General features: G+C 39.1%; 1 long non-coding RNA gene across 1 annotated transcript in view; it reads left to right on the forward strand.

Moving 5' to 3' along the window:
• Positions 1 to 2,004: 2,004 nt before the first annotated feature.
• Positions 2,005 to 24,931, forward strand: part of LOC309673139 — a 28,901-nt gene continuing 5,974 nt past the window's right edge. The window contains exon 1 of the long non-coding RNA XR_014269291.1: positions 2,005 to 2,032. This is a non-coding gene — a long non-coding RNA (uncharacterized lncRNA). The remainder of the gene's footprint in view (positions 2,033 to 24,931) is intronic.

The following is a 24,931-nucleotide window of genomic DNA, read 5'->3' on the forward strand; positions in this document are numbered from 1 at the left end:
AGACAAAATAGGTTTTTAGATTGGGATTAAAATGCCATTATTTATTTCATAGAGGCAAAAAGCAGTGCTGTAAGAGACAATTTGTTTCCAATAGTGTTGTGAAAGAGAGAGTTCTCAGATGACAGTTCTCCAGATTGGATGGATGGAAATAAAAAGGTTACTCTTAGACTGATGGAGAGAAAATAATGAAAACCTATTAGAAAGAAGATTAATCTTGTTTAACTGTCCACCTCATTCACTGAGAAAGAACCTTTATTTTTCTACCAACAAAATCCCATGATTTTTACCTGAGGAGCATTTTGAGAAGGAATGATCTTTTAGCAGCCTACCAGTGGGTTTTGGGCATAAGGTTCTGAAACTACAGTGTTTTCATCCCCCTCACAGGCTTTTTTGGGAATCATTTGTCAAACCTTTCCAAAACTGTTTTCCTGTTTTGCGAACGGATTGCAGGTACCATAGTAATTGGAAGCCAAAACTTTATAAAGGTGCCTTTGGAAAAGTGTTTTCATGCAGTTGTAATACCGTTCTGATATGTTAGTTTACAGAGTGCCTGTGAGTGTTTTGGGATAATGTAGCAACAAATGTTGCTAACTGAGTAAAGGTTCCAAGCTTGAAAAGAAATGCAGCCTTTGGTAATTTACAACAAAGAGAAGAACAATATTTTTATTGCTACTGAAAAGTAGGGGAACACAGAAAATACGTGGAGAAGTGTTAATAAAGCGTTAAGACTGAGACTATAATTGTAAAAAGAATAATATTCAGCTATAGAATTCAGTTATATAATTTGCGTGCATCAGCAAATAAATAGTAACTTGAATTCTTTGATTTATGTAGGAGCAGAGTGGGGATTGCTGTAGGAATACAGAATAACTCCCTTAAATTAATAAACATTGGATGTGCTGACCTTTAAGTAATTAAAATCTCAACTTCAATGTTTCATTAACATTTGCATTAGATCCCTTGGTTTGGCTCTTTGAGACCACTGCTCAATAAATACAGCAGGATCATCATGTCTCCAGTGTTCTGTATCATCAAAAAGCAGATGCTGAAACATCACTACTTTTTTGTTCCGGAGATGTAGGTCTCGCTGCACAACGTTCCCTTTGATACAAATAGCAAATCTAGTATTAGGGCGGACTTGCTGCGGTGGTTCAACACTAAAGAGAATTTGGAGTTGATCAGAGGGTGAAGAAAATGGTTGGTTAGATTTGTTTTATGCAGGAGGTGTCACTGCAACAAAAAAAGAAGGTTTAAATGAAAAAAAAACTGAAAAAACAATGTTCAGAGGGTGTATAACTTACAAAGAGATACATTCACAGAATAGCATAACACCTGGTCCTTAAAAAAATAAACTCTGCTATTGTTAGGAAACTATTACGTTTACCTCACAATATTCAACCCCCGAATATATTCACCTCAACACAATTAAATTCTCCTGCTGAAAGTCTCTTATAGATCGCACATCTCTCCTCCTTCTCCATCGCCCCCTGCCCAATCCCTCGCAAAGGGCGACCTTCCTAAACCCCATGTTCATACGGCCTCTTCCCAAACCAGTACGTGTGGGCCACTACGTTCTCCTCCTTAATAGCCCTGGCAGGGTTTGTCCCTCCATTTGTGATTACGATAGCCCTCAGCAAGGGGCTATCCTTTGATATCCTTTGATATCCTTTGCCGCCGGCCCGAGCAGGGCTCCTGCGCTAACCCCCCCCCGCCCCGAACAAGGGAACGACCCTGCGGGGACAACGCGGGTGGGACAGACGCCCGCTCCCGCGACCCGCGCCAGGGGACACCCGCAAGCCAGCCCCCTAGACTCACGCAGCCCCGCCGGTCCCGACCCGCCAACACGGTTGACCGTCGCACCGCCCCCGAGCCCCCCCCGCGGCCGCGCCGCCGAGACCCGCCCTCGCCACCGCGGCCCCGCCGCTGCGCGCTCCCGAGGACGGCGCGCGCGCCCGCCCGCCTCTCCTGTCCTCTCCTCTCCTCCCGCCCCGGCTTTGTTGTGGAGGCGGCGGCGCGGGGCCGGAGCGCGCAGGTAACGGGCTGGCGGGGCGCTTCCCTCGGCGGCTGCGGTCCGGCGAGGCCGTGGCTGCCCCGCGGCGCTCGCGTTTGAACTTGCCCCGTCTTCTGCGGCGGGGCTGGGCGGCGGCGGCGCGTCCCGCTGAGGCGGCGTTGGTAGAGGCCCGCTCTGCCCTCAGCGCCTCCCCGCGGGCGAGCGGCCCTGCCCGGCCTCCTCGCCTCCTCCGCCTCCGGGGCCGGGCCGCTGCTGCTGCCGCCGCCGCCGCCGCCGCCGCCTGGCCTGCGCCGCCACCGGGCCCTTGCTCCACTCACCGGCTGCGTGGGCTGTGGCAGCCCCTGGCTGGGTTACCGTTACTGCCCTCTGACCGGCGGCCGCCGGGTCCCCCCCGCTCTGGGGAAGCGAGTTTCCCGTTCGGGGATGCGCGGTGTGGAGTTTCAGAGGCTGTCAGCGCAGCGGGGAAGGGACGGACGGACAGGCAGGCTGCCGTCGCCTCCCGGGAAGGGGGGGTGGACGGGACTGCGCTTGGAGAGTCTGAGGTGAAGCCTGTCCCCAGCAAATTCAGGAGGTCAGTGCTGGTTCTTTAGCGTCAGGTGAGAATAGGCTGTGGAGGGCACTCAGAATAGTAATATATTAAAGAAAAAAAAAAAACAACAAACAACAACACAGCAAAAAACCGTGCCAAAATAAAGTTTGCAATCTGCTTTTTTTTTTTTTTTGTGCACATTTATGACTTTCAAGAAAGATCCTTAGGACGTCCCAATGAATTGTATACCTCAGCTTCTAGTCGAAGTAAATTTCATGCTGACCTGTTTTCTCGATGGTGTTGTGAAGGTCTGTTTCATTTGAGGAAAAGGTCTATGGCTTCTCAGTGTGAGCAGTCTGGAGGAAAAACATTCAGGATGTGTACACAGAGGCCTGTTGTATCTGAGGCAACACACACTTTGATATTTGCCTGTGGAACAACTACAACTGGGCCTAGGGACAGCTTCAGGGGTTGAGGTGGTTGGAGCTGAACGGTGTAGGAGTTTGCTGACCCTGAATTTGATAATTTGGAGTGCCCTGCAGCGGCAGAGTGTGTTTTTGATATGTCAGCAAGTTCTAACTACTGTTAGAACAGTCTTAAGTTGCCATGCTTTAGTCATGGAACTAAAATCAGTTAACCACAGAGATGTGCTTCTGGCTCAGCGGATCTCAGAGCTGCAAATTCTGGAGGTTGTGGGACCTGTGGGTATTTGGGAAACACAGTGATGTGCTTGCCTTGTTCTTTGAGCATCTATTCTTGGCCAGTTTTGCTCAGGCCATATACAACTTCGATTCAACCTGAAACCACCTGTTTTGGATTATTTGCTTATTCAAATATGTTATGGTACTAACTTTAATATCTTTTGAGGTTTAAGAATTAAAACTAAGTCATAACAGTTAAAGTACATATTCGGTATTTCTGTTTTTATTTTGTTTTAAGTAAGCAAAATGTAGTCATTCATGTCAAGGTCTTTCAGCTGTGGGAGATGTGTGAGACTGAGTTGTATACATGAGTGAGGTACCATTTTCATGACAGCTACGAGCTCTTCTGCCCATCACTGATACAGGGATCACAAATGACATTTTAAAAATCTTTTCCTCAGTTTTCACGTAATAACTAATTAGACTTCTTGCCCTTTTTTGTTTTGTTTCTGGGTTCACTTAATTTCCCTTTTAATTATTAGTTTGCCCCTGTTGGAGAGGGAAATGTTACTTTTGTTCTTTACATTCGGTTATTCTAGCTCTCTGCTTGTTAGAAGTCATTCTTTATGATGCTAGATTAGAAATGCACTGTTATGGTGTTACCCTCTTTTCTTTACCAGTAAGAAACAAAACAATTGTTGAATTTACTATTTCTCTTGCAGCAAGGGAAACCCAGCACATTGTGTTACTGGCAGAATAGTGATGCCCCCGTGGCCCAGATCTAGCTTTTTTACAATTTGTGGAGTTTTTAGTTTTTGAGGGTGCCTAGGTTAGTAAAAATGTAAGGAATTTCTTAGAGCTTGCTGGAAGAGGTTATGGGAGGAGGGAAAATATGGGTTTGCTAATTATCTGTGGAAAGAATCATTAAAGTATTCACTAGAAGAGAAAGCAAGAAGGTGTATGTGAGCTGAGGGTGAAGGGGGAGAGGGTCCTGCCTATTGATCACAGTTTTGTGTAAAATCAATCATGTGAACTTGAGGGATATCCTAATTAATCTTTTTGCTACATCCATTTAAAATTTCTAGGCTGTCAAACATATGGCAGAGTAGATGCTGCATGTTAATGGCAGCATGCAGAAAGTGAAATGTTTTTAAACTATGAATTGCTAATCTGACTTGATGTTCACTTTAGTGAAGATTTCACAAATCTATTCAGAGTCTTCTTTTCACTTTTACATCTGTTATCCTATAAGGGCAATAGATGTTTTGAAACTTACTTTTAAAACAACCAACCAACCCTTCTGGGCTGCAGTCTACTAACAGATTTAACTACAGGGTAATGTTGCAACTGACAGATATTTCTGAAAGTACAAGTGCTGGCTTTTGCCTTTTCCTTTTAATGGAAAACAGTTTTGAAGGGGTAATAGAAAGTGTTGAACCCTTATTTGCAGAACAGATACAGCTGTGGAAAGAGCCATTGTGTATGCTCATTTGTTAAGACAAATCTCTGCTGCTTTGAGCCACCAGTTTTTTAAGTGGTAGGATGTTTGGCATGCTCCCTGCTAGCCTCATGAGCCATGGTACAGAAACTGTAACAGCAGGCTTCTGTTTTCCATGGTGATCCTAGATGTGGACTTCTGTCTGTTAAGGACAGGTTAAAATGCAAACTGGAAGCTTCTGCAGAGTGGTGGCCTTTGGTATATTAAAGAATATTATGTATTAGAATTTTGAAAATATTTTATATGAAATATTGCTGGGATTGATTTTGGATTTTCATAGTATCAATGAATCCATTAATATTTTTTTAAATGTTCATATGTGGTAGTTACAATTCTCTCAAATAAGTGGAATTTCTTGAGCCTTCTTGTATGAAGTGTGAAACAGGCACTGCTTATCTGTCCCAAGTACAAGTAACAGGGTCGTGGTCACTAAAATTGAATGCCAGTGGATAGCTATCATAATGCAGTATGTGTTCTTTATGGGTTTCATCTGTATGTTACTTAACATGAACTACACATGAAAACAGCTTGTTGTAGTTACTGTGCACCATTACACTTGGCTGAGCCTTGTCAAAGATGTCAGATTTATTTCATGCTTTTCAGAGGAATTAAACCGCAGTGGTTCAGTTAATCATTTTGAAAGTTTTTTTTTTATTTTGAAAGCTAGAGTTGTGGCACCTGTGACCTATGGTCAACTTTATGTTGGCCACCAGAATATGTGTATAGCTTGTTTTATTTTTCTTTTTTTGTTTACCAGTGCTTTTCTGTTACAGGCATGTAAAAGGAGTTTATTGAGTCAGGTGCCTAGTGGGAGGCTATTTGTATGTGTGCTGTGAATTCAGTGTGATGTACCTGTGCCAGATGATTTGCAGGGATGTTTCTGTGGGTTCTGGAGTAGGGAAGGGAACAAAGGACTGAGGAGGCTCTGTGAGTGACTCTACAGACTGTTTGCCATTATTATTGCTGAAGTGTATTCTAAAACTTAATGATGAAAAAGGCATATAATTCTGTTGGTGGCTTTCTGTATAGTTAAAATTATCCTCAGTGTGTTGCTCTCAGGTTTAGCAGGCAATAAAATACATGAGACTGGTTCATAGTATCTTTTCCTTCTTAGAAAGAAGTCAAGACAGCATCTATGGTATCATTTTACTCAGTATCACTTGCTAGAGTAGCAAACCAAGGAATAGATCCAACTTGCCTTTAAGTGAATGGCAAAACTTCCATCGGTCACAGCAGCGTGGGATTATACTGTGGGTTTGGAAGAAATAATTGGTAATGAGTTCAGCTCCTGGAGGGCATTAATTTTTGCACCATGAAATCCATAGTAAATTGAGTTAAGGACATCCACATAACATGCTGGTAGACAAATGTTATCCTTTCTGTCCTTTTATGTAAATCTGTTGAAGACAGAATTTGATCTTTAAGTTATACGTTCATTTAAATAGTAATATTCCAGCTCGCTATGCACTAATTTAAATGTTAAGTGTGAAATAAATTAGAAAAATCTAATCTGCTTCAGTAATGTAGTATTAGGACAAAGAAGGATTAAAATGCTTGGTTGTTGATTAAATCTTTGGAGGGAAGGTGTAGCAGTTCCCGTCAGGATTTGTGGAATGACAGCAGGGTTGTGTCTGAATTGAAACAGTTCTGAAAATGCTGTATGATGCTCCACTACGAGAGAATTCAACATGGGATCAAAGACTGCTGTACTTGTAGCGAAACCCCTGATTTTTAATGGTGTTTTTAAAATGTACAAATCTAGTAATTTATCTTGGCTTGTAAATAAAAATACCCACTTGTAAAGAGAGTATTTAGTGCTGAAGAATTGTTTCATGGTTGTGTGTGTGTGTGAATTAGGGTTGGTGGGACCAGAAATAGAAATTGTCATTAGTTGCCAACTTAACAATGAATGATACTAAGCATAGATTGTCTTGGGGAAATAGGGCTTTCTGAGGCATGGCAGTTGATATGTATGGAAATGAAAAGTATTAAAATATTTCTTTTTGGCAGAGTGTTTACACAATTAAAAATATTATTGTGTGTTCTTTCAGTTTTTAATGCACAAAGTTAAATACATGTATAAAACTTTGTATTGTGAACATTGATTCTTCTTTTTGAGATGTTGTTGGCTTGTTTCCTTTGGGAGTAATCAGCTTTCTTTCATTACACTATTTCCAGATGTATGCATTTGGCACACACCTCCCCCCTGTTAATTCTAATGTACCAACAGGTGAGGAAGTGGAACTATTCTTAGTCCTTACGTAATACATCTGACAGAAAATAAAATTTCAATTTATACTATGTTTTTGTTGTTTTTTTCCTAAGTATTATAGATTTAACTTCATTTTAGAAGCCTAATTGACTGTCAAAAGGATAAGCCTAATTACCAAGGAAAATGGTAACTCATCTTGTAGCTGAGTGTGTAGTTAGAGAACTGAGAACACTAACTCAGCATAATTAGAAAATTATCCTAAGACACTCCAGTGGCCACTTCAATGCTATTGAAAGAAGTTATGCAAAAATAAGTATGTTTTTTTTTAAGCATTAATTTCTCTCAGTAATGGTATGATACATAGTTATATGTTTCTTTAAAAACTGCTAGTCCTGTTAGGGAGAGATTAGATGGTGAAATGTGAAGAAGATACATATCTAATGCAGTGTCCTATCTGGTCTGGTATTGTCATTTATGCTTGTGGTAGTTGCATAAATTATACCTTGCCTATAATAAAGTTATTAGTATTACTTTTAGAAAGACACAATTCTATTTTCTCAAGTACAGTTCTTAATTTCAAATTTATTTGATTTACACTTGCTTTAAGATTCTGTTTCTCAATGTGTTGTCGTTGTGGTTCACATTCAAGTAAATAAAATTTTAGGTTCTGTAGGATTTTGCAGCATTAGGTGCTTAGTAGGTGAGTATGTGTTAACTTGGTTATGTAAATTTTTGGATACAAGCATGAGAAACAAAGCAGTATTTTTCGTCATGTTTTTCTATAGTGTGCTTTTATGTGTGCACTGCAGGTTTTCCATTTTCAGTTGTAGCAGAGTATTAGGATGTGGTTTTCTTATCTGAAATTTGACATAAGCGCTGTATGATGAATTTGTTCCTTGGTACCTTCCTTGTAATAAGGAAGATGGCACTATGAAACATCCACCATGACTTTAAGGTTTGTTGAACGTTTTGTATCTCTATTTACAGAGCTACAAAAATGTGTTCTGATTTTGAATTTCTTTATTACAAATATGAGTGATACAGGTAGTGTCATAGACATCCAGTTGCTCAGTGTAACCAGAGTAGGACAATCAAATACTCGGATACCAAGTCAAATCCATTTTCACAGATGCTAGTTGACTTTTATCCAGTTGTTTGTGTTTTTTTTCCCATCCACTAGTTGTCAGGACCCATGAGGTTGCTGACAGTGTAAGCAGTTTAAGATAGAATGAAAATTAGTCTTGAAGGAGTTAAATATCTCAGTTCCCATGATCTATATCCGAAGACAAACAAACAGTGTTTAATAAGTCTGTATTCTTGGATCTGTTTGTAGTGGTATTTATTTTCATTAGACCACAGGAATCTTGAAGTTAAACTTTTGTCTTTGCACCTGACTATATATGATGAAAAAGGATGTAGTTCCACACCTATATCCTTCTCAAGTGTAGCCTGCATTGATGTCATTCTTCCTTAAAGAGACATCAGCAATCCCATAGTTCTGCTCAGTTGTATTTTAAAATGCATTTTTATTAAAATTTGAATTTGGCAAGTGAAAAGCCACCTTCAAGGTTTAATTTTTTATTTTCCTTCAAGTTAAAATTAAAAAAAAAAAAAAAAAGAAAGAAAAAAGGCAGCATCCTGTTTTTATTCTGTGGTGTTATGCAAGTTCATTGTAAGATATTTTGTCCATTAGTCTTTTCAACTGTCATTTTAGGGGGACAAGCTAAATTGGGAAAACTGAGCCCCAGGAGGAGCTGCATGAATTCCCTGCTGTCCTTGTTCAGCAGTTCTCCCTGCCTTATAGGATATGCCGTAGTGCCTGGGGTTTATTACTCCTCACTCCATTCCTGCCTTCGTGCTGTGACTGTCTGTTGGTTGTTTCCAGCTCCTCCTGGCTGAATTATTCTCATCTTTTCCTATGTATAGGTACGGAGTGAGTGAGGTGGGTATTTCCATGATTTCCTTACCCTGACCCCATTGCCCTTGCACCTCCAACAGTACTGAGCCCCACTTAGCTGCCTGCAGCTTGGTGTTGAGTGTGGGGCAGGGTGTTTAAAGCAAAGAGGTGGGGAGGAGTTGTGGAGCTCACTGTCCTTTTCCTGCACTGTGTCTTTCCTCACACCAGGTCTGAAGGTAGCTGCTGATCTTGCTAGACATGCCTTGGAGAACAGACTGGTCAGCCGTTTGTTGGCCTTTGCCAGCTAGATGTCGTCGCTGCTTGGGCAGGTGCTATCTAATTTCTCCTGTGTTGCTCCACAGTCACCACAGTAAAATTGTTCAAAACGAGCTCAGGTACCTACCTGAACTGATCCATGGAAGTGATAGCACTGCTGCTGCTTTCCATTCCGGCTTCTCTTCTGCTGCCTGAGCTCAACAGGGTTAGCTGATGGGCATAGAGGGTCCTGGGGAGGAAAAGATACTGCTCTCTTTCACTACCAAACATGAGTTGAAAGCAGAGGGAGGCTAGTAAGGCAAGGGTTCAATGACTCAATTTGAGAAATGCTGCATATAATAGCAGTAACCTGAATTAATCTTTAAAGTTAAACATACTGTAGCTGCATGAGCCACAGTTGCTACAGGGCAGAAATACCCCTGATGAAAACTGATGGCAGTCTCCTACTGAAATTTTTTGCTTCTGTACATTTGAGGAATCCCCCTTTTTTACGGGGAAAAAAAAAGACCACCTCTAATGCCTTAAACTGTGCAGAAATTATGAAATTAATTTCCAGTATTTTTTCTGAGTTATCTGTTTGCTTATTTGCATGCTTTAAGAAGGAATGGTAAAGATGTACATCTGGATCAGGAGTGTATAGTCGTATGTTGCCTGTTGTAGAAAAATGGTCAGAACAGTTTTTGAGATACATTTTACAAATATTAAAGGGTAATAAAAGATTTCATAGACGAACAGCTGTTTCCCCCTACCATGTGTGAGTGCATGTATTTGGTTGACCTTTTTGTTCTGAACCAGTAGTGTTTTCTGAATATCCTGGTCTCATTAGCAAACAGAGATGTGAAATAGCTGTTGAGATTTTAAATTTTTTTTTCCCACAAGCTCTTCCTGTGGGTGTGCAGGATCGTGAACCAGTAGATGGAGCCCTGTGTCAACAGCCGGACTTTAGCGGGCTGGTGAGAGTACCTGCAGCCTCTCCATCCGGAGAGCCAGGCAGGGGAAGCTTCTTGAGCATGTATCTGTAATATGTTTTATTCATATGTAATAAATGAACATGGTTTTAAAATTAAATGTCTAGTATTAGCTGTGCAATTCAAGGCAGTGACTGTGCCCTGAGAAGCTTAGGGGCAGTTTTGTGTTGTTCATGGGAGGCAGGTGTGAGAGCTCATCTGGTATGCTGTGTTTTTTTTTTTCCCTTTTCAGTTAATTTCTGAATCAACTGCTTGTCATTAGGCAAATCTTGGTTGAGAGCATCGAAAACAGGGTGCGTGGGAAGCTCTTAAGAAACTCACAAAGCAGAAGAATTTGCTTTTAAAATTTAAGTTTTGGGACTTGGGTTTGTATTTTTGTTTCTCACTAATACTAACTGCTGATCCTTTTGAAACTATATTTTTGAGTGCTGAAATTTGTTGAATAGTGCAGTTCATAAATTCAAAATCACCAGTAGCTGATCTTGCATATTCCACGTATTGCACAGTGTGTGTCCACACCCTCAGCCTGGTGCTGTGTTACGCAGTTCAACTAACTGATACAGTGGACTTGTTTTATTGACCTCTGTGTGGGCCACTCGTAAAACTCTGAAGAATGTGCAAGTTGCAAGCAACCTCCTTTAGAAATAAGTTTACCTGATGTGGATTTGTATGTAAATAAGTTGCTGTAGTGTGAGAACAGTTCCTAAACAGCAAGGTGCTAATTTTATTTGAAAATGTGAGATACAGCTCTTAATTTTAAAGGGAGAAAGGAGGATAATGTTTTTCAGAGAAAAAGAGGTAGTAAGTTTTTATTCTTTTTTTTTTTTTGGGGGGGGGGGGGGATGTTGTTGTGTTTGTGCCAATAGGTATATATTTGAAAAATCTGACTGATTAGGATTATTCTGTGTTTGTAACAGGTACACAATTTGTATAACATATACCCTGCATTTCTTATTTGAAATTCTAGATGACTTAATGTTTACATTTCAAAACAATGGGAAGGGTGTGGGTTCCCAGTGTTCTTACTCTGACTAATATTTCTGTGCACTAACACTCCTGTACAGTACCTTATATCCCAAAAGAAAAAATAAATCATTCTCAAAGCCTGCAGATTTGTCTGATGACTATATGAATACTGAGCTAAGTTCCAATCTGAAATAATCTTTGGAAATGTGTTTCTGCCTGCCGTTCATTATGCATACGAAACCAACATTCAGATGTTAGGGAATGGGGCTAAAAGTGACATTGTGAAAGCATGTGTCACAAATAAATTCTTGAGTTAGAATTTTGCTGGAATGCTATCATTTGGTCTGTTTTGTTTGTTTTAATGGTTAGTAATCACTTTTGCTTATGGCTTGCAAAAATGAAATCATGGATTTTTTTTGTGGTACACCACTCCGGTCCTTCAAAGCCAAGTATTTGTTGCACTTTGGAGAGGGAGTTGTAGACAGTATTCCAACTTGTTATGGTTTCAGTGCATTTAAAAAAACAAGCACAAACCACAACTGTCCTTGTGCGTTGGAGGGAGAAAACAAAAACCCTGGCATAGTGGGTTGACCCTGGCCAGCAGTTAAGCACCCGCACAGCTGCTCACTCGCCACCACCTCTGGCGGGATGGGGGAGAGAATAGGGAGAACATCAATAAGAAAATTAATGGTTCAAGATAAAGACAGTTTAATAAGCAAAGGAAAAAGAAGAATGAAAAAAAACCACAAAACAAATGATGCAAATAGAGTCACTCACCACCTCCCACCTACAAGCATAACAGTGCCCAGCAAGTCTCTGAGCAACAGCTGCCTCAGAAGACAAACTGCACACCCCCTTCTTGCTTTACCCCAGTTCTTATTGCTGAGAGCGATGTTATAAGGTATGGAATATCCCTTTGGCCAGTTTGGGTCAGCTGGGTCAGTTTGGGTCGCAACTTCTTTGCTCTCTGCTTCCTCTCAGGCTAATCTGGAAGGCAGAATGGGAGGGGGAGAAGAGAAAGCCTTGATGATGTGCAAGCAGTGTTAGCAATAGTCAAAACATTGGTGTAACATCAGGAATGTTTTAGCCACAAATCAAAAACATGATACCATGCGGGCCTTTATGAAGAAAGTTAACTCCGTGCAAATAAGACCCAGTACAAGTAGTAACTTATTTTTCAATAGTAAAAAAATAGTCTATTTTATTCTAGAATCTGTTATGAAAAGCATTTTGCAATTTCATAGAAGCATGTTAGAAGCTTAGCTGGATATGCATCTTAAATTTTTGAGGAAGGAACACATAAATTTATATAAATATCATCTACTTCTGTTAGCATCATTTTTTTTTAACTTTTTTTTAAATAAATTTGACTTCTGTGCAACAATTGGTCACTGCAGTGACTTTTTACATATGATTGACGTTTCAGCATGTACATTTGGCATTAACAATGTATCTTAAACCATCTTTGGATTGTTAAAGCAGGATAGAGCGACCATGTTTTTGTGTTGTTTGAATTTTTATTTAGTTACTATCAGAGGCAGTGATATTACCACAAAAAGGAAGCTGTAGAAGAATATAAATATTTGGCTTGAGTGTTTATACAAATAAGCCTTTTCCTCCTCAAGGGAATGGTTACAAAGTTTTAGCTCATGTTCTTTTTAAAGGAGCATTTTCTTTGGAGAGGGAGTGGGCTTTTTCAGGAAAAGGTTGACAGTAGAGCCTTCAATGAAATATAGGGTAGAGCTGAAAAGGCAAAATGTCCAGAAAATGACATTCCAACGAATGTTTGCTCTTAGAAGCAAAAGAAGAGCTTAATAATCTTGTATGGAACATCAAATGAGTGGTAGAATCAACAGGGGTGGGTTTACTGGTCATTAAAAGGTGGGAAGAAAAGACAAGCCTTCATTAAACTTGGCCTTAAAGTGTTTTTAAAAAGCAAAACACAGAAACATAGTCTTGCACCTGCTAGTGCATGGAGAACATCATGAAAAGATGACTGATAAGAAATGTTTTTCTGTGCTTGATGCATCAGTTGAATTTGGCAGTTGTCCTGAACAAAGTGGAGACCACCTCTGTGTGTGTTCAGCATTCCTTATATATCAGCACCTGATTCTTTTGAGATTTTATGTAGTGCCTGAAGCATTTAGCAGGGAAATAGAACACATGTTGAATAGCAGAGGTTGTAGTGAGGTCCTATGTTTTGACTTAGGGAAGATGACAGAAATGGAGAGCTAGCAATTGTGAAAAGCTTTGGAAAGAATCAGAGCTTCTGGGCTCTGGTTCCATTTCTCTTGATCCAAAAGATCTCAGGTGGTAACTCAAGCAGATTAATTTCTAATTCTGATATAAGCAGAAGTAATAGATTTTTCTCCTGACAGCATAGGGTACCTCAAAGACCTGTTGATAATTGTCTGTAGCGTGAGGTTTCATCACCCCTATAGTTTTTTTGTGTTAACAGGTTACATTGAGTGGGGGAAGAGATTATGGGAACTGAGCCATTTAAAGAACTCCTGCAAAACACAGAACAAATCATCAGGTTGTGCAGAGGCTTGTGATTTTCTGTACTGATCAGCTGTAGCACAGCAACTGATTGAAAAAGGTCTGTTGGTCTTCTGAGGTCTGAGTGGTTTCTGAGTGCAAATGGGGGGGAGATGGGACACCTAGACAACTGCAGTCTTACACGCGAAACGATTTTGACTGAGGTCCTTGAACTCTTTATGGCTTAAATTTGCATCTTAGCAGCAGGACTTGGCAAAGCTTTAATATTCTGAGTTTAATGGTCATTCAGACACCTAAGCTCACTAGCTCTTTCAAAATTAGCATCTTTCAAAATGCTAATTCTCTGTTCTGGCAGTGAAATACGTGTGGTATATACTTGCAATCTGGCCCATGCCTAGAAACAGGTTTCCTGCTGAGCTAATTACCCCTAATTGTGGTACTGTTGTATAGCAGTAAGGGAAACTAGCAAGGTAAATTGGTTTAATACTGACACTTATGTGCTAAACAATATAGACTGTTCTGTTCTTAGAAATATATGTGATATGAAACTTTAGTGGAACATAAATCAGCCAACTAAGAGGGAAATTCACCAGATAGCTAAAATATCTTAAATGGTGTGCGTCTGTGACATGTAGCCTTTTCTGAACGTTGAATGGCTTTGGTGGTGGTTTGAGTCTTACTCCCCTTTGGAAGCAGATTGTGCAGGCTGGGGAGTTGTGCTGGCTTCCCTGTTCAGCTTTGTAAATGCAGTGTGGTTCAAACTGATGTTACTGCTCTTTATCCACCAATGAGCAGTTTTGCCCATTCCCTGTATCTAAGGCACATATTCCAGGTGGATGTCACAAAATCCCTTTTTCCTTTTTTTTTTTCGTTTGTAGGACAGATTTGAATCATTATCTCTAGGATAAGGAGATGGTAAAACACCTCAGTAATTCCTACAGGAACTATTTACAGTCTGATAGAAGAAGGATATTCCCATTGGAGCCTAGATCTTGCTGATGATTTTATGCTTGTATGGTTTTTAAAATGGCATATATTGCCTCCCAAAGACTTTTATCTTATTTTACATTGTTATATAAGTGTGTCTATGTATATATTTAAAATAGTAATTACATGCATGTATTACGATTTTTAAGAGTTTTCTAGAATCTGGCCAGGTTAAAACTGGAGTTTGTGTTTTTTAATCTATTCCTAGCTATCTGTTGCAATACCATTTCACTGTAGGACTTTTGTTGATCAGTTTTTCTTAATTGTAAAAAGCTATTGCAGAACCCCTGTACCTATTTTTGTATAAAATCTGCTGATAATATGAAAAAGATACTACTACAATGTTTTCCTGACTCAATTAAGAATGTATTTAATTGCTTTGATAACAGATAAACAATTTTCTATTTCTATGTGTGAAACATTATGTACGAATAGGGCTTAGATAAGCTAGTTTAATCACTAATTTGCTCATATCTTCTAATTTTATAGTTAATTTGGGAAGTAAGAGTAATGGGTTTTGTTGTATGCTTTTGTGGACTGGATGTAAATTAATCACAGTGTCACCATGAATTAATTATGCAAGTAAGTCAAATGACTATTTCATTATTTTATTGAAATGGCAAGAGTTTGAGAAGATCTTTTGTCTTAATAGGTTAGCCAGAATTCATTGGAAAAAGTCTTAGTATGTTTAAGGTAATGGAAAAAATTGCTTTCAGTACATCCTACAGAGATCCTGTTTAAAACAGATGACAGTCTGTCACGTTCAGTAGCATATCAGTCATCAGATTTATTCTAATTCCTTAAGCTGAACATTTCATTCAAGCTTGTAGATTGTCTTGTCAAGCTACCAAAAGCCTCATAGCTTTTCTGTCAAGCATAGAGTTGGACCAGCAGTTCACAAATAAATGCTAAGCTGCAAAAATATTGTTTATTTTCTTTAACCTTTTATTCATTTAACTACGGTGTTCTTTCGTGTTATTTTTTCCACATGTGTTTATCACAAGGTATTCGAGGGACTACTTCCTAAACATGCCTCGTCCTGACCACAGCCACTTCAGACCAAGGGCCACTCATTTTGGGATGTGTTTTTTTTACTTGTAACAGTCTAGACCACCATGGTTATGACATTCCTCCTCTAATCACAAAGGCCCAGTGAGCAGCTTCGGTTGCTGCCGACGTGAAGGAATCCCGTTGCTGGTGCGCACAAGGCACTGGTGTGGCCAGTCTGGCTTTATGTAGAGTGGCCATGGTCATGGACTTCTGCTTGCCCTGTATGGAAAGTTGCAATTTTGCTATCAGCCCATATAGCTTTGCCATTCTGCATATTTATTCATCAAAATCTCTTTGGGATTTTTTTCATGCTTTACCTTGTATGTTTGTGTACATGCAGCATGGCTGAATTGGGCTCCTTGCTTTTGTTGCAGATCTGCCACCTTGGAGAAAAGAGATTTTTCTTGTGTCTCTTTTCTCCTTGACCTTCCCTCATTCTGAGCCTTTTACTTTCCTTAGAAGAAAGCTTCTGTGTAAACCATAGCACTTGCATACAAAGTATACTTGAGCCTGTGCAGTAGTAAGAACTTGACTCGAGACACAGTTAACTTTCTTTGAATTCAACATACATATGTCTGAGGTAATAAAACATCGGTGATGGTTAGTTGAAGTGACGTTAATTAATTGTGCTAAGAAAAGAAAGTAAACTATTAGGTTGGTGCATTTGTATAATTTATATTTAAGCCCCCCAAAATTGCTCAGTAAAGTGATTTTTCATGAACCACTGAAAAGCTCGTGTCCAGGTTAGACTAATCTCTATATTAAACAGCTAGCACTACGGCTTTCAATATAAAGTTTTGACTGCGCTTTAATAGGAAAAAGACTTCCTTGGTTATCTTTTTCAGCTATTTAAAAAAATATATAAAAATTTAAAGTGTGTATTAAAATTTTTCCAGAACCACAAAATTTAGAACTCTACTTTCTACTTCTAATTCTTCACTGTAACTTGTGATTTCTTCTAAAATGTGTATTTCTGTCATTTATATGCAGTGCTACGTTTTTTCTCCTAATCTGGTGTTTTTCTTTGTTATAAAGTCCTGTTATTTCCTTATACTGTTTTTTGGTCTGCTAAATGGCCAATATGTTCTTTCAGGAGGCTTATTCCTTGAACAGATATTCTGAAAGACATATTAAATGTGTCTAAAAAGGAACTGTGGGGTTGAAGCCCTATATAAAATTAAAGCCTGAGTATATAAAAAAAAAAGATTGTTAAAATGTCAAGATAATGAAAAGTCAGAAAATAAATTATACCTATTATTAATTTTGAATTGTATTCAAACATAGAAATATGTAGCATAGACAAAAGCTGGTTACAGAGAGATAAAATTCAATTTTACACTAGGATAATTGTTTTATGTATTTTACATTTATTTATAAGATCAGATAAAGGCTTGGAATTCTCAATATAAATCACAGTATGGTCCTGATGAATGCCAAGGTCAGTAGATGGAAACCCCTTCACTTGCAAAACACATCACTACTATGGGAAATACCAAGTGAATAAAATGAAACTGATAAGCACCATCTTTCCTACTATACATTCTTTACGTGCACTATGTTAGAGCTTTAATTTTTTTTGGTTTTCAAAGGAGTAAATAGGTATTAACGCTCTTGGTGTGCTCCCATACGTTACCTGTAGCCAAATTAACATGTCTTTGTTAAGGAGAAATGAATGCAAAACTTGCTTGGTTGCTGTGGGTAAGAATGGAACTGTTGCTGCAATAACACTAACAAATTAGGTTGGCCCTGTTCAAACAGCCTTGTGTGTGCTGGAGATGCAAGTGATCAGATCCAAATGCTATGTAGATGGTGGAATTCATAATTTAAGAATCCATTTTTGTTAGAAATTGCTTCCTATCAGGAAGGCTTATTTTATCTAGAACGAAATTTAACTCTTTTTCATGTTTGGCAGGACAATAAAATGGATTCTCAGAGAACATATGCTGTTGATTTTGTCCTGTAAGGAGGTAGTTCAGGATCAGGTACCTCAGCTGACCATCTGTGCCAGTCTGAACTAGAAGAGGAGACACTTGTAAGTAACCAATTTGCAAGCTGAGATTTGAAACATGTAGGTAGCTAACTGAAATGACTGCCACTCATCTTTCCACAGATGTTTAATAAATAAGCTGTAACATTCAGTCACAGGTTTTTCCATATGTAATGTATTGGAGCTGTTGAGTCCTAGGGCGATAAGAAATAGACTTCTCGACTTGACATCCACTTCACAAAAGATGTTACTAGACCTGACAGGTATTTTGTCAAGCTGGACATTTTTCAGAAGTTTTGGCTTCCAAAACATGTCTTGATCAGCTGCCCTTATTATACAGAAGCAGTGATTTCTCCATCTGTTGCTTGTTACAGGCTCCAGGTTTTCTGGGCTCCTGTCAAAGTACCATTGTCACTGGGGTCAGTAATTTGCCACTGTTAGCTGAGTTAGATCAGGTTAGATTGTGGTGGCCATGAGTAGTGACTCAGCAGCCCTAGGGTGCTGGGCTGGTGTCACTGAACAGCTCTTCTAGGTAAGCGATGGGATTACAAACGGTCTTTCGTTTTCTTCAGAAGGTGTAGTTTGTGAGCTTGTAACTTGTTCCGCTTCAGCAAAGGGCCACTGCGGCACGGTCAGGATCTGACCATTGGTTTTGTCAGGTAGGCTTCAGGTAAAGGGGTTTGTGTATCAGATGGTTTAACAAGTAAGAAGTTCTAGTGTAGCACTTTGTACGCTTCTGCACAGGCAGTAGCTCAGCGGCTTTCATTTGCCGGGTTGGTGATCAGATCACTGAGGTCTGCTTCTCATGTGATAGGGCTTTCTTTCCAAACGGCAAAGATCAATTAGGCTGCAGAAGGACAGATACGGAAATGCAGCTCCCTGTGACAATAGACTCACCTTCTGTTTTTCGATACAATGGGATTTCTTTCAGGATCATAATGAGGCTGTTTCTGATGCAATACAACTGTGAAAGGGCACTAGTGCATGCAGCCCACCAGTTTGTTCATGGCACCCCGACAGTATAAAAGAATGGAGCACCCATGAAGGATTCCTTTGTCATAAATATTATGGATTAGGGTGCAATGGATATATCAAGAGACTCTGTTATCCTAGGATGTATAGTCAACCGGTTAAGAGTGTTTAAGTTAGTTTTCTGCACTGCAGTAGCAGAAATGTACGGTGATATAAATATGTCTGGGAGCAAGCTTCAGCTTCTTGCGTTATGGACTCAGAATTTGATGGTAGAAAGAATAAACACAGTTGCGGGGTGTAACACTTTTTCTCACACTGTACTGAAGGTGACTGCTGTGCAGGTGTACAAGGTAACTCTAATTAAAACAGTTTCCCCTTGAAATGTAATTTTGTTCCTCCTCTTCACTATCCAGTGGTAGACTAATATTTGTCTCCAGAATGTTTTTCCAGGATCTGAAGTGGAATTACAGTATCTGAAGGTTACTAAATATTAGGCAAAAATTATAATTCTTTTCATAGTTTAAAAGTATCTTTCATATTTCAAAAACCCTCCTGGATGTAAAATTCTTTTGGCAAACATTCACTGTCTTGCACTTATGAGAGAAAACTTACTAAAAATAGCATATGCCGCTATCATACTGAGGTTCCCTTCCAGTTGTATCTGCCCAGTAGCTTGTTTTCTACTTGATGTAATATAAACTTTCCAAATTTATCTTAAAAATTACCAAAAAAATAAAAATAAAATCAAATCAGAGACTTTATTGAGAACCCACTTAGTATTACATATTACACTTTCTTTCCAATAATACAGCCATTCAGTCCATTAGCGAGATCAGGGAAATTAAGAATTGTCTGTGCATCTGCAGTTCTTAAAAATCCCATTTTTTGTATTACCAATCCATTTGTATTGGTAATACAAATAACCCAGTGATGGACCTTTTTTTAAAACTGTAATCCTGTGTAATACAATTCTATGTAAAAGTGGCACTGTTTACTAATACAGGAATATGATACTGTAAATCAAAGCAAAATGTAGTTCCAGTTGCTGTAGAAATTCATTCAGACTAATGTTAAACCCTTATTCTAAACAAGTATGTAAAAATTATCTAATGTTATCAAAAATGTTTTGAAACAAAACTGTATCTCATCTGATTAAAAAAAAAATGTGATTGGAGCATGAGTTTGCTAGTTGTAGGGTCTCTGGACTTCTCAAATATCTTGAGAAACAGGTTTTTAGGGAGGTGTCTATTAATGGATGTCTGAGAGTAGGTGTGTTTTTTCAACCTGTCCTGAAAGCGCTGTGGAAAACTTTTAAGTACTAAACTACCTTTTCCTTAAGGCTTAGCTTATTTTTAGTAAGCATCTTTGATAAAAACAAAATATAATCTTACACCTCAGTGGAGTTCAGTGTGATGAGTAAACTAAACTCACTTAACTCTTTTCAGGCAGGAACAATATATTGTAATAAGCTAAGTTGTGGCAAAACCTGCAACCTTTCCATTGTACCTCTTTTTCCAAACCAGTCTGCTCAGCAGATGCACAGTTCAGCTGAAGAACTGAGTACAGTGAAATATTTCCTTTAGATAAGAAGAAAACACAAGAGGGCTGTGACTTACTGGCATAAGTTTTTACAAATGGAAATAATTAATTAGATGTTGTGGCTTTAAAGTCTTGAATAAATTTAAAAAAGAATATTGAAGACCACTATAAAAGCAGTGTCAAAGTGGCACAACTTTATCAGAAAAAATATGCCTTTTTTTTAACATTAAAGTCCGAACGTGTTAAGCTTTGCCTTTGACAGCAAGGAGGCATGGAAGCGCAATATTAAAAGAAAGTTGCCTTTATTCATAATGTGTTTAAGAAATATTCCAGAAGACTTTCTCCCTTCTTTCCTCCAAGTTTGACTGTGAAATAGGAAGCTATTTAGGTGTTTTTCTAGTGCTATGATTAAGCACAGAAGCCGTCCTGGTGCACGTGCCTAACTTTGTCAGATGCTTCTTCAACATGAAAGGGGAGGTAAAACTCTGGAGTCCACAAGTCTTGCAGCTTGACAATGTCTGAGAATGTCTTCGGAGTTGTTCTGAGGATTTGAACTGTTGGCCAGTTTTCCCCTTTTTTTAATCTTGTATTTTATCTATAGTTCTGGAGCTATAAAGTCTTGATTATTTTTATTTTTTAGTGATGCCAAGCACTGCAACTTGTAATGCCCAGAACATCTGGCAAACAAGCCTAAAACTACTCAGCATAGTTATGTACAAGAGAAAGCCTGGTTTTCAGAAGTGCTAAGGAAGAATTTTGCCTCCTTCATCTAGTAAGTGGATTTAGAACTTCTTTGATCCACCCAGGAATAACTGGTGTGGGGACAGGATTCGGCTGCTGTCTCAGCTCTCTGCAACCTCACATAATTTCTTCTTTTCACCTCTGGTGTCAAGAATTTTGGCAATGAAAACATTAATGTAGCTTGATGAATCAAGAAAAATGAATGCAAGATATCTGAATTTATGATAAGGTTACAAGAAAGAGGAGAATATCCATCTGTTTCTTTTTACAAAAAATTGAAGAGAATAATCTTGCTGAAACTGGCTAAATAATATTAAGTCTTGAAATTTTCCAGGAATTTTTTTCCATTTGTCTGTGTGGAAAGAATCTGATTTTAAGACTTAGAACCCCTAATAAGAACTTTTTCCGGCAGTTGTATAACCCTCAACTTATATGAACCTCTTTGTAGTTTATGTTCTCAGAGGAATTCTTTAAGGCTTCTTCACTGTAAATTACTTTTTTGGTTTTGGCAGAATAATGTGCTTACTAAGGGTTTAAAATGACCTTTCTTCAAAACCCAGTAAAGAAATGTTTTTTAAAAAGTAAGTCTGTCCAGCTTCTTTATTCCCTCTGTTGTGGATCATTATAAATGATGAAGATCAATAGATATTGAAGAACGAGCATGATCTATTTATTCAAATGCATATTTAAAAAAAAAAAAGCTCAACTATTTTGTTGGTTGAACAAGAACAGAAATGACAGAGCTTTCATTATGGGCTGTCTCTCAGTTCTGCCAGTGCTTAAAGTTGTCCTGCACCTCTCTTTAGAATACCTTTTTTCTTTGAGTTTTCTGTTGTTTGTAACTTTAACATTTTAGGTCAAGATTTTTTTTTTCCTTCCTACTGAGTTAAGATTACTTTTTTTGGTAAGTTTCAGCTGAGAGAAGGATTTGGATATTTTCCAAACTAGGGTTTAAGGATAAATATATTGTTTTCCCTGATGTAAGCAAAAATATTTCAGCAGTTTGATTGTGAAGCTGGTATGTAGTCATGTTTTGTGTTGCTTTCTTAAAATTTGTCAGGGAGATTGATCTGCTGTCAGAAATGTCTGTGATAATGTAACTGATGATCTAAACTTCTTTAGCTTTAGCTAATTCCTCTTTTTTTCCTTTTTTTTTGTTGTTTGTTTGTAGTTTCTCTTCCCAACTGCCTGGCACTGATTCGGAGTCAATGGTGACTCCCCTTTAATCTTGTACCTTTCTTTGTTGGTGCAAGAAAAAGAATCAGTGCAACAACTCCATGGTCCTGAACATTTGCAGGTTTATCGTCTTTGATTTTTAGCTTCTATTTAAATTCTGGACATTCTCAACAGACTTAATTTCACTGGCTGTTCTCCAGTGGTCATTAAGTTCTGGCCTACCTCAGAATATCTGATTCTTCTCTGATGGTCCAAGACCATTTCTGGATGTGCAGCATGCCATGTTAAATGGTATTGGCCTTCAGGTTTCTTTGATATTGCATTAAGTTTCAGAGAAGCATCTGGATTAAGTTTCTAAAAACACTAGCCTGCTAATCATACCTAAATAAGCAATAGCACATGATAGGGCATGTTACCTAAATAAGCAACAGCACTCAATAGGGCATGTTATCTATCATACATGTTGAGCATGTTGTAAAGCACACAGCCAATGCATAGGTGCTGAAAATAATCTGAAATGTTGTTAAAGTGTAACACACATGTCCTAAGTGTGCCATTCCCCTGTAACTCCCTCAGCTTCTCACTTACAGGGATGAAATTACTACTTGTAGTCAATGAAGGCACTGTGTATTGGATCCAGTTTCTAGATTTAAAAAAAAAATATCACAGAGAAACTATGTGTTTTTTGAGTCAAAAAGTATGTCTATGTTCACACCTGAGCAACGCTGTATGTTCGAACACTCAGTGCTGTGCAAACGTAGTTTAGGGAGTGATTATGCTTTCAGTTAAAGGATAGCTTTTTGTTCAGATAGTCATCTAAGACAATAACAGCTTAGTTAATTCTCTTAAAAAGAACAAAACTGGCTGACCTGGAATCAGTGTTGTTTTATTTCTGTGCTCTTTTTAGCTTGTGAAATTTCAGGTGACGCGATTCTTTTCAGCAGCTCAAGTGTATGCTATTGGATTTGAGTGCATAAATAATTTGGGGTAGATCCAGTGCACTGTATATGTACGTAACCCGTGCGGCTGTATTTCCCTGCGAGAGACCAACGGGCCCCTCTCAGTCCCCATGCACAGGACTGGGTCTTGAAAGGTTGGCACGTTTCTGACAGGCCTCTGCATGTTCAGCGCTCGTGATAGTTCTTGGTCAGGCTCCAATATCCACATTGTTTGTAGCCTTTATGCTTTTTATTTTTACTGCTTTTGCTGTCAGGAAAAATGGTGCTATTTGAAGGTACTGTGAGAAATGTAAATTGGCTGGATAAACCGAGTTTCTCTGCTTCAGTGGGGTTTGTTGCCTCCTTTTCTTCACTAAGTCCCTGTTCAGCCTTCTTTCTTTCTGTGAAGGCAGCCAAACAATGAAATTGGGATGCTTTTGGCAGGAGAAATATAATTTCTGCTTAATGCTATTACTTATACTCATGGTTTATGAATCTGGCATTAAGTTACCACTTCTCATTTCTATTGGCATATAATGTTCTGTGACTTTATTTTGTTTTTGTGGTAAAATCTAGGCTAGCAACTTATTTCTGTGATAAAAGAAATTATGATTTGGGGATTTAGGAATGTCAAGATAGTGAATATACTATACAGTGAATTTTGCAAACATCAGCACTGTTTGATGAATCATTTCCATATTTAGCTTTGAAGCTCTTTAGTCACAGTGACTTTTTCTTAAATTTGTGGGGAGGGTAGGATTTTGTGCGGTTCAAGGCAAATGCTTTCAGAAAGGCAGATGAAATATCTGTATCAGTGGTCCAGTTTTGGTTTACTGAAGGATGGTGTGCAAACTAGCATTTGACATTTGGCCTAATGCCACATCATCCAGTCATGTAGCAAACTGGATAAGACGGGGTGCTCAAGACAAATAGTCCTCAAAATGCTGCGCTGATGCTACTGCTGCACCTCTTCCTCTCTGTCTGCCAACTGGATCATCTTTGATTGTGCTTCACTGCTGTCTTTTTTTTTTTTTTTTCTTTTACTTAAACCCTGCCCTACTGTCCTACCTTGTAAAGCAGAAGGCAATGCATATTCTAGTGTACTGTAGGAATACTAGTTCTGGTGGTTTTGTTTTATTGCAATCCTTAGAATAATAAAATAGGCAGAAAGTGACCTGTGAATATCATCCAGTTCACAGCTCTGCTCAGAATGGGGCTATCTCCTAAGTTAGATCAGGTTAGTATATAGAATCAGAGAATCATAGAATCATAGAATCAGTGAGGTTGGAAGGGACCTTTAAGATCATCAAGTCCAACCATTAACCTACCCTGATAAAAACACCACCACTTCTAAACCATGTCCCTAAGCACCTCATCTACCCTTTTCTTAAACACCTCCAGGGATGGTGAATCCACCACCTCTCTGGGCAGCTTATTCCAATGTGTAATAACCCTTTCAGTGAAAAAATGCTTCCTAATATCCAATCTAAACCTGCCCTGACATAACTTGAACCCGTTTCCTCTTGTCCTATCGCTTGTCGCCAGGGAGAAGAGGTCAGCTCCCATCTCTCTAAAACCTCCTTTCAGGTAGTTGTAGAGGGTGATAAGGTCTCCCCTCAGCCTCCTCTTCTCCAGGCTAAACAACCCCAGATCCCTCAGTCGTTCCTCATAAGGTTTGTCCTCCAGACCCTTCACCAGCTTTGTAGCCCTTCTCTGGACATGCTCCAACACCTCAATGTCCTTCTTGTAGTGAGGGGCCCAAAACTGAACACAGTACTCGAGGTGAGGCCTCACCAGTGCCGAGTACAGGGGGATGATTACTTCCCTAGTCTGGCTCACCACACTATTCCTGATGCAGGCCAGGATGGTGTTGGCCTTCTTGGCTGCCTGGGCACACTGCTGGCTCATACTCAGCCGGCTGTCCACCAACACCCCCAGATGAGTTTTCCACATCTCCAGCAGTGGAGATTATGCAGCCTATCTGAGCAACTTGTTCCAGTGGTTGAACTCCCTCGCTGTGAAAAATCTCTTAGCCATAACTCTG

The sequence above is a fragment of the Vanellus vanellus genome (assembly GCF_965231255.1).
Source record: "Vanellus vanellus genome assembly, chromosome: 6".
In the NCBI taxonomy this organism is placed as follows: domain Eukaryota; kingdom Metazoa; phylum Chordata; class Aves; order Charadriiformes; family Charadriidae; genus Vanellus; species Vanellus vanellus.